Source organism: Mustelus asterias, unplaced genomic scaffold (assembly GCF_964213995.1).
Source record: "Mustelus asterias unplaced genomic scaffold, sMusAst1.hap1.1 HAP1_SCAFFOLD_102, whole genome shotgun sequence".
NCBI lineage: Eukaryota > Metazoa > Chordata > Chondrichthyes > Carcharhiniformes > Triakidae > Mustelus > Mustelus asterias.
The window spans coordinates 106,141-120,027 of NW_027590149.1; the positions used below are offsets into that span (position 1 = coordinate 106,141).

The 13,887-nt window shown below is 45.2% G+C and overlaps 1 long non-coding RNA gene across 1 annotated transcript; it reads right to left on the reverse strand.

The window, feature by feature from the left end:
• Positions 1 to 525: 525 nt before the first annotated feature.
• On the reverse strand, positions 526 to 11,685 carry LOC144484383 (uncharacterized). Its single transcript, XR_013496081.1, has 3 exons — positions 11,497 to 11,685; positions 5,731 to 5,893; positions 526 to 616 (listed from the first exon to the last, which is right to left on the reverse strand). It is a non-coding gene; the product is annotated as an uncharacterized LOC144484383 (long non-coding RNA).
• Positions 11,686 to 13,887: the final 2,202 nt, after the last annotated feature.

Below are 13,887 nucleotides of genomic sequence, written 5' to 3' on the forward strand. Positions count from 1 at the left end.
CACCCCCCTCAGTCTCTCACTCCCCCACACCCCTCCACCCAGTGCCTCACTCCCACCTTCCCCACCCCACCAATCAATGCCTCACTCCCACTCACTGGTCAGTCTATTCGCAGCGAATGTTGGGGAGATCCAGTCCCACTGCAGTTTGCCCCACCCAGAGATGCCTTTGCTTCTTTCTCACACGAGCCTTCAGCACGCTGTTCACTGCACCACCAATCGTGGTTTGTTTCTCCCAATCACAGTATAATAGTCGACAAATCAGCAGCAATGGGAGAGAGAAATTACCTCTGATTGGAGAATCAGCTCCAAGCAGAATCCTGAATTGAAACTCAGCTTCTTAACAACAATTTGGAAACTTTCTCTGGGACCACGTAGAGGAACTTTGCAAGTCACACGCAGCCCCCTCAGGCCGAACCTTGGATAAACCTGCTCTAGATGGTCACTCTCTCCCACTTTCCACTCAGTCCCTGTTTGAGCTGCAGACAGGATAGAAATTATATTTGTATTTTTGTGATCCTACCTGTGTCCATTCTCATTTTTGATGAAGCTGTTGGATATTCTCCCCTGTTTGAACCTTCAGCCATGATATTGACAGGCCTTGCCTGATTCTGAGACTCTGTAATGAGGATAACATCAATGTCAGGATCAGGTGTAAATATTAAAATCAGAAGCAGGGCGTTGAGATCGTTACTAATACGCAAGATATATTTCAGAATATTACAGTCTCATATATGCTACCGTGATATTAGTAACAGTTGTTTCACAAAGTACCAGTTGCCATCATCACGTCCGTTGAAAAATCCTTTTCCCTTTCAATCCTCTGCCCCATTTCCAGTTTCCACTTTTCTCTCCAAAGTTATTGAACATGTTGTTACCTCCCAAATCCAGCACCATTTTTGCAGGAGCTCCATACAGTTAAGTTTGCACCCTGCCGCTGCTGTTAAAATCACAAATACTATCCTACCCGACTCTGACAAAAGTCAGTGAAGTATCTTCATTCACCCGTCTGCAACCTTTAGCATCCTTGACCATGTTATCCTTCTCCAACTCCTCCCTCGTGTCGTCCAGCTGAGTGGAAATGCATCAAAGGCCCCTGGTTCAATTCTTATCTATTACTTTCCATCCAGAGACTTATTGACATTGCTTTCTCTTGCCACTCCCACATCATTATCTCTATCATTGGCCCTCTTCTATTCCTCATCAACATGCTGCCCCTCGGTAACCTGGCAGCAGGTTCAACATGCAAGCTGCTGATATCCAGCTCCACATTCTCACTGCTCTGAAACTCTGCTTCCTGAATCCTGACTAACTCACACCACGTCTCAGTTCATTCACCTGTGTTCACCAACTCTCACTGTCTCACAGCCTGACAACACCTCAATTTTAAAATGCTCAAACTAGCTGTTCAATCTCTCCATGGCCCCTCTCTTCCTATTCATGTAGCCTACAGCAGCCCCAGAAGCCAGCAACATCTCTACCTTGCCCAGTCTGACAAGTTGTGTATCTTGAGGATAATTTGTCCACAATCCAGGCCAAGTCCTGAACTCCGGAATTCCCTCCCGAAGCCTCTCGGCTGCTTTACTTTTCCCCCTTCTCAGATTCACCTTAAAAAGATTAACAATCTGACTAAAATTAGTCACCTGCCCAGCGACCCCTTCGAATGTTTTATGTATTTGTTTTCCCACTGAATTGTTCTCTTGTCGAGTGTCTTGGGATGTTTTGCTACGTTAAAGGTGCTATACAAATGCACGTGGCTCCATATTCTCCACTCGTGTGGATGTGTCAGTGTCTGTGTCCCTGTACCTGTATCCCTAATCAAACTCAGCTATTGTCCTCTCCTTTCTCCAATATGGAAATGGAAAAGTGATTCAGACATTTAATTTCTTCAAATTAGAATTGGAAGTTAATCAACAGCAATAATTTACAACCAAGGTTTAAAACCAGCAATGTAAAATGCAGTTACCCGTTTCACTCAATCTCAGAACAACTCAGATTTCCAGTGTGTCTGACTTTGTGAAAAAAATATCCCAAAGTACAAATTCATTCTCCCTTATGGGTCTCTTCAATTTAACACTAAATTTACAATATCATTCTAGCGAGGCTCTGTAATACACATCTGGTCATCTGAACAGATCCGGGTTTATTCCTCATCAACCCCAATGACCCGGCCTCGCCCACACCGAGCCAGCATCAGTTATTGGGTGAAGCCACAGTGACTTTCAAGAGGGCCGCAGAAATTTCTCAGTGCATGGAAATGGCTGCAATGCAAAAGATATCCAGAAGACCAATGGTGGTGAGCAGGAGGGGGCACTGCATCAAGTAACAAAAGAGGCAGCAAGAAGAAAGGTGAAAGCAATAGAATGTGTCAGGTGTTGAGGGACACACTATGTGGATCATTGCAAATGTTTTGATGCTGTTTGTCACCACTGCAACAAAAAAGGGGCGTTTAACAAAGAGCTGCAAAGATGCTAAGAGCAAGTCGAAGGCGGAGCAAGGGAATTCAAATTTGAAAAAGCATCAGTCAGCTACACATCCCCTGGAGAGCTCAGAGCACATACAGGAGCAAAGGATTCCATATAATTCCATAAGACTTCAGGTAGTAATGGATAAGGACAAGAGTGGCCCTTGGTTCTATTGGACGCGGGACAAATACATCCAAATTAGACAGGAACAGGGGAATGCGGACTGGGAGCGGCTCTTTGAGGCCAAATCCATGTCTGGCATCTGGGAAGCTTTTAAAGGCCAACTGATTGAAATGCAGGACGGGCCTGACCCGGAAAAATGAAGGATGGAAATGCCAGAATTTGGGAACCATGGATGACAAAGAAAATTGTAAGCTCAGTCAAAAAGAAAACATACAATAGATCCAGGCAACTAAAAAACTGACAAAGTCCCTGAGGAGTAGAGAGAAAATAGGAAGGAACTTAAACGCCAAATTAGGAGGGCTAAAAGGGGCCATAAAACATTTTTAGCAAACAGGGAGAAGGAGAATCCCAAGACTTTTATGCATGTATTTGGAGCAAGAGGGTAGCCCAAGAAAGAATAGGCCCACTCATGGGCAATAGAGGGAAGTTATGCGTGGAGTCACAGGAAGGCGGTGAGATCCTTAATGAGTACTTTGTATCCATATTCATCAAGGAGATGGACGTGAAGTATGTTGAGGCCAAGGATAGGTGTGTGAACACTCTAGGGAATGTCAATATATCAAAGAAGGCAGTGGTAGGTATCCTAAATTACATTAAGGTAGACAAGTCCCCGGGGCCAGATGGGATCAACCCCAGTTTAGTGTGGGAGGACAGAAATAGGGGAGTAAAAATATATCTTCACATCCACTTTAACCACAGGCGAGGTTCCAGAGGACTGGAGAATAGCCATTGTTGATCCCTTGTTTCAGAAAGAAAGCAGGCATAATCCAGGAAATCAAGGGTTGGTGAGTCTAACGTCTGTGGTGGAGAAGCGTTTGGTGAGGATCTGTGCACATTTGGAAGAAATTGACTAGCTTGTGTCAGGCAGCATGGTTTTGTAGGGGGAAGTCATGTCTCACCAACTTGATTGAGGTTTTTGAAGAGGTGACAAAGATAATTGATGAGGGAAGGGCTGTGGATGTCGTTTATATGGACTGTAGTAAGGTGTTTGACAAGATCCCACATGGCAGACTGGTACAACAACCGAAATCACAAGGAATCGGGTGGGCTGGCTGGATGGAAACAGAACTGGCTTGGTGACAGAAGACAGACGGCAGGATGTTACGCTGCGCTCGTCCCAAAACTGTAAAATCCAACCCAAGGTCAACGGACCTTTCCATGGTCCACCCCTCGGCTTTCCGATTCCCATGGTGGGCGGAACGGGAAAATTCACCCCAGAGAACAGCAGGGAAAGGGTATTTTTTTCCGAATGGTGACCTGTAGCTCGTAGTGTTCTGCAGGGATCAGTGCTGGGACCTATTTTGTTTGGAGGAAACGTGGGTGGTCTGATTAGTAAGTTTGTGGGTGACACGAAGATTGGTGGAGAGCGTAATAGTGCTGAGTTTACAACAGGATATAGAAAGATTGGAGATTTGGGCACAAATGGCAAATGAAATTTAATCTGGACGAATGCGAGGTAGTGCATTTTGGAGGATCATGTTTGTGTGTGAATTGTACTGTAAATGGCAGAACCCTTTGGAACATTAAGACACAGAGGGATCTGGGCGTGCAGGCCCACAGTTCCCTAAAAGTGGCAACATAGGTGGCCATAGTTATTGAGAAGACACATGGCCGGGGCATTGAGTACAAGTGTTGGCAAATCATGTTGCAGCTATAAAAAACCTTGGTTAGGCGGCATTTGGAGTATTGCACACAGTTCTGGTCGCCACACTACCAGAAGAATGTGGAAGCTTTGCAGAGCACAAATAAGGTTCAGCAGGCTGTTGCCTGGTCTCAAGGGTGTTGGCTGTGGTGAGAGGTTGAATAAACGAGGATTGTTTTCATTGGACAGCCAGAGGTTCAGTGGAGACCTGATAGAGGTTTAGAAACTTATGAGATGCATCGACATGGTGCAAATTCAGCAGCGTTTTCCCAGGGTGCAAGTGTCAATAAAAGGGTTCAATGTGAGAGAGGGTAAGTTTAAGGGAGATGTGCAGGGGAAGTTTTTCACGCAGATTGGTTGGCACCTGGAACATGCTGCCAGAGGCGGTGGTTGATGCAGGTACATTAGCAACATTTAAGAGGCATCTGGATGGGTTCATGAATAGGGAGGGAATAGAGGGATACAGACCGAGTAGGGGCAGAAGTGTTTTTCAGTTCATTTAGCGCATCATAATTGGCACAGGCTTGGAGCGCCGAAGGGCGTGTTCTTGTGTTGTACTTTTCTTTGCTCGAGGAGCACTCTTACAACATGTTTAATGCGATTGAGGGACATGTGAAACCTATCTATGCAATAGCAGAGGTCGGTGGAAAGCAAACCAAGATGGTGATGGACACGGGAGCCTCTGCATCGGTGATCAGTGAAAAGACCAACAAGACAACTTGGGACTCGAACAAGCGCCAGCCCTTACTCAGACAGGGGTCAAACTGCAGATGTACACCGGAGAGCCCATCTCATTGCTTCCCGTGTGAGAAATGGACATTGCACACAACAGAAAAGAAGAACACATGTCCGTGTGGTAAAAGGGAAGGAGCCTTATCTATAGGGCATGGCTGGCTCAGTGAAGTTCTGTCGAACTGGGATGAAATAAAGCACACAAAGGTGACAGAGGATGGCATTCAGAAATATTCTGATGAACTGGGCACATTGCGTGGCTCTATAGTGAAGATATTTGTTGATCCACAGGCTATCCTCCTCGCTTTTTCAAGTACAGGACAGGGCCCTTCGCCATGAAAGGTAAAGTGGGGGAGGAGTTTGATTCCAAGCCTTTGCAGCCACTCGATGAGTCCATTCAGTTGGGGAGCATCAAATATTCCTGTTATTAAATATGATGATACTATGCGTACACGTGATTACCTGGAGGCCTGGAGTTTCTGATTTCAAACGTTCTGGGAACAATGGATAATCTGTTACAAGATTTTCCTCCTGGAGCAGTTCATTTTTATGACATCTAATTACAGGGAAAACTGAGGAGGAACACCTCAGCACCCTGAATCAAGTGTTAGAGTCTTCAGAGGCAGGATTGCGGCCTAACTAATGTTTTATATAGCTGCAACATGATTTCCCACTGTCAACAGGACCGGAATAAATGCAACTTTCTCTCACCTTCCTCTCCAGAAAATATATGGAAGTTCTTTCAATCTCAAGGTCTCTCTCTGGTTGGCACTCTCACAATCCTGTGCTGGTTCACCTCTTAGTCCCGCAGTCCACACTCCTTGCTTACTTCCAGCTGTGGACTTTCTCAATCAATCCAGCATTCACCGGAGATCTGATTAAAGCAGGAATGAAAAAAAAAGTGACGAATAGTGCCAGGTGAACGAGAACGACAATTTTCTCACTCCCAGGTCAGCCCACAAACCAGAACTGAAAGAAAGATTCAATAAGACGGTTGGAAATGTTTCAATTAGAATGGCAATTTCCTCAATCCTGGGACAGTCCATCCAGTGAAGCGAACAGGGAATTTCAATAGGAGTGTTGGAAATGTTTAAATTACTGTGTTTTCATTGGACACATTAATGAAGGTTACAAAATGTCTCATCAGACTATCCTAATTTTCAATCTGGGGTTTCATAAAATCCCGAGGTTGAAGAAGGGGTTTATTTGACCCATCAAGTCTGCCCCGATGACAATCCACCCTGACCGTATTCCAGTAACCCCACATATTTACTCTGCTCATCCCCTGACATTCAGGTCAATTTAGCATGGCCAATCAACCTGGCAAGGAAGGTGGAGTCCCAGAAGAAGACCCAGAAGAAGAACCAGGATTCTGTGCAAACAGAAAGAGCATTTAAGACCGATGATCCAGTCCATGTGAGGAACTTCAAGGACGGCAACCATTGGACCCCCAAGATTATAACAGAAAAGACAGGGCTCATGTTGTACAAAGTCCAAGTGCAGGTCAAGATTATCAGGAAGCACCTGAACCATCACCAGAATAGAGAACCTGTGTCAGTACAGGCCACAGTACCAGTCACAGGCATGGCCACTGCCAGCGACGAGCCATAAATGGAGATCGAACACACGCTGGCCCCTCCAAGTGATTTGATTTGTTATTGTCATATGTATTCAGATACAGTGAATAGTATTGTTTCTTGCTCGCTATACAGACAAAGCATATTGTTCATAGAGAATGAAAGGAAAGAGTGCAGAATGTACTGTTACAGACATAGCGAGGGTGTAGAGAAAGATCAACTTAATGCGAGGTCGGTCCATTCAAATGTCTGATGGCAGCAGGGAAGAAGCTGTTTTTGAATCGGTTGGTACATGTCCTCAGACTTTTATATACTTTTCCCAACGGAAGAAGGGGGAAGAGGGAATGTCTGGGGTGCGTCGTGTCCTTTATTATGCTGACTGCTTTGCCGACGCAGCGTGAAGTGTAGACAGTGTCAGTGGCTGGTTTGCGTGATGGGATTGGGCTACATTCCCGACTCTTTGCAGTTTATTGCAGTCTTGGACAACGTAGGAGCCAGACCAAGCTGTGATACAACCAGAAAGAATGCTTTCTATGGTGCATCGGTAAAGGTTGGTGAAAGTTGTAGCGGATATGCCAGATTTCCTTAGTCTCCTGCTACGGACTCCGACATGGAAGTGCAGAAGTCCAGTGCCCCTGGTGAAGCGGGGCCTCAAAAGGAACCAGATCGGTGACTTTGCCACACTTTCTCCAGAAGCAAAGGTCCCCCATCCACTTCACACCCACTGATCTGGTCCGACCTCCAGCTGACCCAAGGCCGGTCACTAAGCAGCAGAAAGGATGCTTGCTGGTGGGGGTGCAGGGAATAAATTGAATTGCGGGGGGAGAGAGGGATGTTATGATGGCCATGGGGAATCATCAATAGATCTCTGCTGGACCTCTTTTCCTCTGAGTATCAGCTCCCCTAGGGAAGGAGCAGCTGGTGGGGGAGGGGGGAGGTGAGGGAAGGGGGCGTTAAAATCAGTTGGCTCCACACAGGCCAGCAGTTGTTGACTCAGGGCTTATTTACACTCTACAGCAGTCGAATGGCACTCAACTGCCGCTGTAAATAAATGGGTGTATGGTGATGGAAAACTGGCCTTGGTAAGATTACTACACCTTGATATTATTTATTTTCATGGATATTAAAATAGTTTAAAACTCAATCAGCAGGCTCTGATATCTGCACTGGCTTTTTGTGAGAACAAGGTTCAATTTTTCTCACTCTGACATCTTCTTCCTACAATCATTTCTCTAATTCCCTTCAAGGATGTCGGGGTCTGTTCTGAACCAGAAAAGATTCAAACCATCCCCTCCCAGTTTAACGCACTGTTTGATCTAACAATTCAATCCTGATGGTACCACAAGTAACCCGCTGTATTACTGAACGGGTATTTGTTTCCTACCCATCAATCTTTCAGAACATGAACAGTGCTTTCTTTCCTTTAACAGGATTTATCATCATTTTAATGAATGGAATTGACAGGATCTTACAGAGTAAGATAAAAAAATGGGGGCAGAATATTAAATTATACCCAATGCGAATTCATCCTCAGAAATATAACCAGTTGAACTAGTCTATCAGCAGCTCAGTCGCTGCACCTCAGGTATTAACCTAACAATTACAGCTCAGCTCCACCTGGAGCCATTGTGGGCGCTTGGAATGGAATTCAAAGCTGAACACACTGAGCTCCAACTAACCTCATTATAGCGACCTGTAAAAACTTATTCAAACTGAATCCAACATATACTGATTTCTGTATCAAGAATCAGTCTCAGCATGACCATCTGTCATTCATTTCCTACTCCATTCAAATCTGTCGCTTTTAAATCCAAAGAGTATTATCTCACATTGTGCCCCAAGAAGGTCCTCCCACAATCTCTTCACTGTCTGTGGAGACCCTGTGCTCCCTGTCCCTGGTTAATCCCATCACCTCTTATTCAAAATGAGAGCGATGGTGGAGAATAGAAACAAGTTGAGCTGTGAGGGTCCCAGTGTTGAATAAACTGTTTCTCAGTTACTGCCTGAGCTCACAGTGAGATAATAGCTACAGCCACAAAGGATGGATTCACTGCGGGAGCTCACAGTGAGATAATAGCTACAGCCGCAAAGGATGGATTCACTGCGGGAGCTCACAGTGAGATAATAGCTACAGCCACAAAGGATGGATTCACTGCGGGAGCTCACAGTTAGATAATAGCTACAGCCGCAAAGGATGGATTCACTGCGGGGAGCTCACAGTTAGATAATAGCTACAGCCTCAAAGGATGGATTCACTGTGGGGAGCTCACAGTTAGACAATAGCTACAGCCGCAAAGGATGGATTCACTGCGGGAGCTCACAGTTAGATAATAGCTACAGCCGCAAAGGATGGATTCACTGCCTGAGCTCACAGTGAGATAATAGCTACAGCCACAAAGGATGGATTCACTGCGGGGAGCTCACAGTGAGATAATAGCTACAGCCGCAAAGGATGGATTCACTGCGGGGAGCTCACAGTTAGACAATAGCTACAGCCGCAAAGGATGGATTCACTGTGGGGAGCTCACAGTTAGACAATAGCTACAGCCGCAAAGGATGGATTCACTGCGGGAGCTCACAGTGAGATAATAGCTACAGCCACAAAGGATGGATTCACTGCGGGACCTCACAGTTAGATAATAGCTACAGCCGCAAAGGATGGATTCACTGCGGGAGCTCACAGTTAGATAATAGCTACAGCCACAAAGGATGGATTCACTGCAGGGAGCTCACAGTTAGATAATAGCTACAGCCGCAAAGGATGGATTCACTGCGGGGAGCTCACAGTTAGATAATAGCTACAGCCGCAAAGGATGGATTCACTGCGGGGAGCTCACAGTTAGATAATAGCTACAGCCGCAAAGGATGGATTCACTGCGGGAGCTCACAGTTAGATAATAGCTACAGCCGCAAAGGATGGATTCACTGCGGGAGCTCACAGCGAGATAATAGCTATAGCCGCAAAGGATGGATTCACTGCAGGGAGCTCACAGTTAGATAATAGATACAGCCACAAAGGATGGATTCACTGCGGGGAGCTCACAGTTAGATAATAGCTACAGCCGCAAAGGATGGATTCACTGCAGGGAGCTCACAGTTAGACAATAGCTATAGCCGCAAAGGATGGATTCACTGCAGGGAGCTCACAGTTAGATCATAGCTACAGCCGCAAAGGATGGATTCACTGCGGGGAGCTCACAGTTAGATCATAGCTACAGCCGCAAAGGATGGATTCACTGCGGGGAGCTCACAGTTAGATAATAGCTACAGCCACAAAGGATGGATTCACTGCGGGGAGCTCACAGTTAGATAATAGCTACAGCCGCAAAGGATGGATTCACTGCGGGGAGCTCACAGTTAGATAATAGCTACAGCCTCAAAGGATGGATTCACTGCGGGAGCTCACAGTTAGATAATAGCTACAGCCGCAAAGGATGGATTCACTGCAGGGAGTGGAGGAGAATAATCTCCCTGGGAGGCGACACATTTAAATGGAAGGAAGAAAGAGATACTTCACAATCAGTTCAGAAACTACATTCCCACTTGACCTCAACCACACCGGCTTTACTGTCACTGTGCAGGTTCTGCCTTTGTCAATTCAATGCAGCCTGGTTATCTCAGTAGAAATCATACTAATCATCTGAGCTGACCCTGTTTATAATACCCGTGTCTGAGTTTCACCCTCTGGTAAAAGTTATGAGATTATTTCGAGGTTTCTATTTATAGGAGAGAGTAACCAATTGAACCAGTTTGACAAGTCTGCACCCAATTCAGCTAGAAACAATGTTTGAGGCTGATTAGAGAGGTTATCATTTCCAATTCAGTATGTGCAGTGAATTTCTATCTGTAACATTACAAAAAGTCACAGTGTACATCTGATATTTTGACTTTTAACCAAACACTTGAGAGTGCGGTCATCCCCCGAGTATTGGTTGGAGCAGGGAAATGCAGACTGTGCAGCTAAACTCTGTATGTTGAGGGCATGATGTGGAGATGCCGGCGTTGGACTGGGGTAAACACTGTAAGACGTCTCACAACACCAGGTTAATGTCCAACAGGTTTATTTGGTAGCACAAGCCACTAGCTTTCGGAGTGCTGCTCTTTCGCCAGGTAAGTTGGAGTTCTGTTTGCAAACAGGGCATATCAAGACACAAACTCAATTTACAAAATAATGATTGGAATGCGAGTTTTTACAGTTAATCAAGTCTTAAAGGTACAGACAATGTGAGTGGAGACAGGGTTAAGCACATATGAAAGAGGTGTGTATTGTCTCCTGCCAGGACAGTTAGTGAGATTTTGCAAGCCCAGGCGAGTCGTGGGGGTTACAGATAGTGTGACATGAACCCAAGATCCCGGTTGAGGCCATCCTCATGTGTGCGGAACTTGGCTATCAGTTTCTGCTCAGCGACTCTGCGTTGTCGTGTGTCGTGAAGGCTGCCTTGGAGAACGCTTACCCGAAGATCAGAGGTGAATGCCCGTGACCGCTGAAGTGTTCCCCAACAGGAAGAGAACACTCTTGCCTGATAATTGTCGAGCAGTGTTCATTCATCCGTTGTCGTAGCGTTGAGGGCGCCAGAGCTCTAAAATTAATTCCCTGTAATTACAAAAACCCATATCGAGGAAGGTCCAGGGCCCAGCCCGGTCTGAACTGGGATGTGGGAATGCTCTGATTCACCTCATTCCATCCCTCTTAAAAATGAAAATAATGGTGTGGAACAGGCATGGTCTGATTCTGGGAGCCTCACTGTTAAACAGATCACCTTCATCACTGCTCCAGCTCAGTCACTGTATAAAACCTCATGGAAGGGGAATGGCTACAACAGCCCATGTAAAATAATCTGACTGAGAAAATGGTTTAAAATAAAGAAATACATAAAGTACAGGAGCAGACAAATCTTACCTTGACCTGCAGATTCTCTGCTTCCGTGTGGAGTCTGCTAGTTTTCTCTTTGTTAACTCTTTGCTACCAAACGTAATGTTGTTCCTGGTTTTCTTTCAGCAAATCACAGTTCAGTAATTGGATCTGATCTCTGTAATTTGAGATTTGTATTACATCTCGATGGGTTGAATGGTTCCTGCTGTGCTGAAACGACTCTGTCTCTGTCTCTGTCCTCCGACTGGAAGTTGCTATTCAGAAAACACATCATTGAGCCAATTTAAAAACTCTTTGAACTGTGAACAAAGTTAGTTACAAACAATTTGTAATTAATTGCTGTCACACAGTGAGTTCAATCGGAGTCATGCCTCCAGAACGAATCACTGGGTTTCAACCTGAAACTGTTTAAAAACTCCATCGATTTTCTTATGTTTAGACTTTCAAACAAAGGGCCAGTGTCAGATGTTTCAATGCAGGATCTGATAACTTTAAAGGTGAACACATTAACTGTTTAACTGCTGAATGGAAGTGGGGCTGCACAGTGAGAAATGTATTTCCCCATGCTCAGTCATAGACCATAAGACCATAAGACATAGGAGCGGAAGTAAGGCCATTCGGCCCATCGAGTCCACTCCACCATTCAATCATGGTTGATTTCAACTCCATTTACCCGCTCTCTCCCCATAGCCCTTAATTCCTCGAGAAATCAAGAATTTATCAATTTCTGTCTTGAAGACGCTCAACGTCTCGGCCTCCACAGCCCTCTGTGGCAATGAATTCCACAGACCCACCACTCTCTGGCTGAAGAAATTTCTCCTCATCTCTGTTCTAAAGTGACTCCCTTTTATTCTAAGGCTGTGCCCCCGCGTCCTAGTCTCCCCTGTTAATGGAAACAACTTCCCTACGTCCATCCTATCTAAGCCGTTCATTATCTTGTAAGTTTCTATCAGATCTCCCCTCAACCTCCTAAACTCCAATGAATATAATCCCACGATCCTCAGACGTTCATCGTATGTCAGGCCTACCATTCCTGGGATCATCCGTGTGAATCTCCGCTGGACCCGCTCTAGTGCCAGTATGTCCTTCCTGAGGTGTGGGGCCCAAAATTGCTCACAGTACTCCAAATGGGGCCTAACCAGTGCTTTATAAAGCCTCAGAAGTACATCCCTGCTTTTGTATTCCAAGCCTCTTGAGATAAATGACAACATTACATTTGCTTTCTTAATTACGGACTCAACCTGCAAGTTTACCTTTAGAGAATCCTGGACTAGGACTCCCAAGTCCCTTTGCACTTTAGCATTATGAATTTTGTCACCGTTTAGAAAATAGTCCATGCCTCTATTCTTTTTTCCAAAGTGTACGACCTCGCACTTGCCCACGTTGAATTTCATCAGCCACTTCTTGGACCACTCTCCTAAACTGTCTAAATCTTTCTGCAGCCTCCCCACCTCCTCAATACTACCTGCCCCTCCACCTATCTTTGTATCATCGGCAAACCTGGCCAGAATGCTCCCAGTCCCGTCATCTAGATCGTTAATATATAAAGAGAACAGCTGTGGCCCAAACACTGAACCCTGCGGGACACCACTTGTCACCGGTTGCCATTCTGAGAAAGAACCTTTTATCCCAACTCTCTGCCTTCTGTCTGACAGCCAATCGTCAATCCATGTTAGTACCTTGCCTCGAATACCATGGGCCCTTATTTTACTCAGCAGTCTCCCGTGAGGCACCTTGTCAAAGGCCTTTTGGAAGTCAAGATAGATAACATCCATTGGCTCTCCTTGGTCTAACCTATTTGTTATCTCTTCAAAGAACTCTAACAGGTTTGTCAGGCACGACCTCCCCTTACTAAATCCATGCTGACTTGTCTTAATCCGACCCTGCACTTCCAAGAATTTAGAAATCTCATCCTTAACGATGGATTCTAGAATTTTGCCAACAACTGAGGTTAGGCTAATTGGCCTATAATTTTCCATCTTTTTTCTTGTTCCCTTCTTGAACAGTGGGGTTACAACAGCGATTTTCCAATCCTCTGGGACTTTCCCTGACTCCAGTGACTTTTGAAAGATCATAACTAACGCCTCCACTATTTCTTCAGCTATCTCCTTTAGAACTCTAGGATGTAGCCCATCTGGGCCCGGAGATTTATCAATTTTCAGACCTTTTAGTTTCTCTAGCACTTTCTCCTTTGTGATGGCAACCATATTCAACTCTGCCCCCTGACTTTCCTGAATTGTTGGGATATTACTCATGTCTTCTACTGTGAAGACTGACGCAAAGTACTTATTAAGTTCCTCAGCTATTTCCTTGTCTCCCATCACTAGATTACCAGCGTCATTTTGGAGCGGCCCAATGTCTACTTTTGCCTCCCGTTTGTTTTTAATGTATTTAAAGAAACTTTTACTATCATTCCTA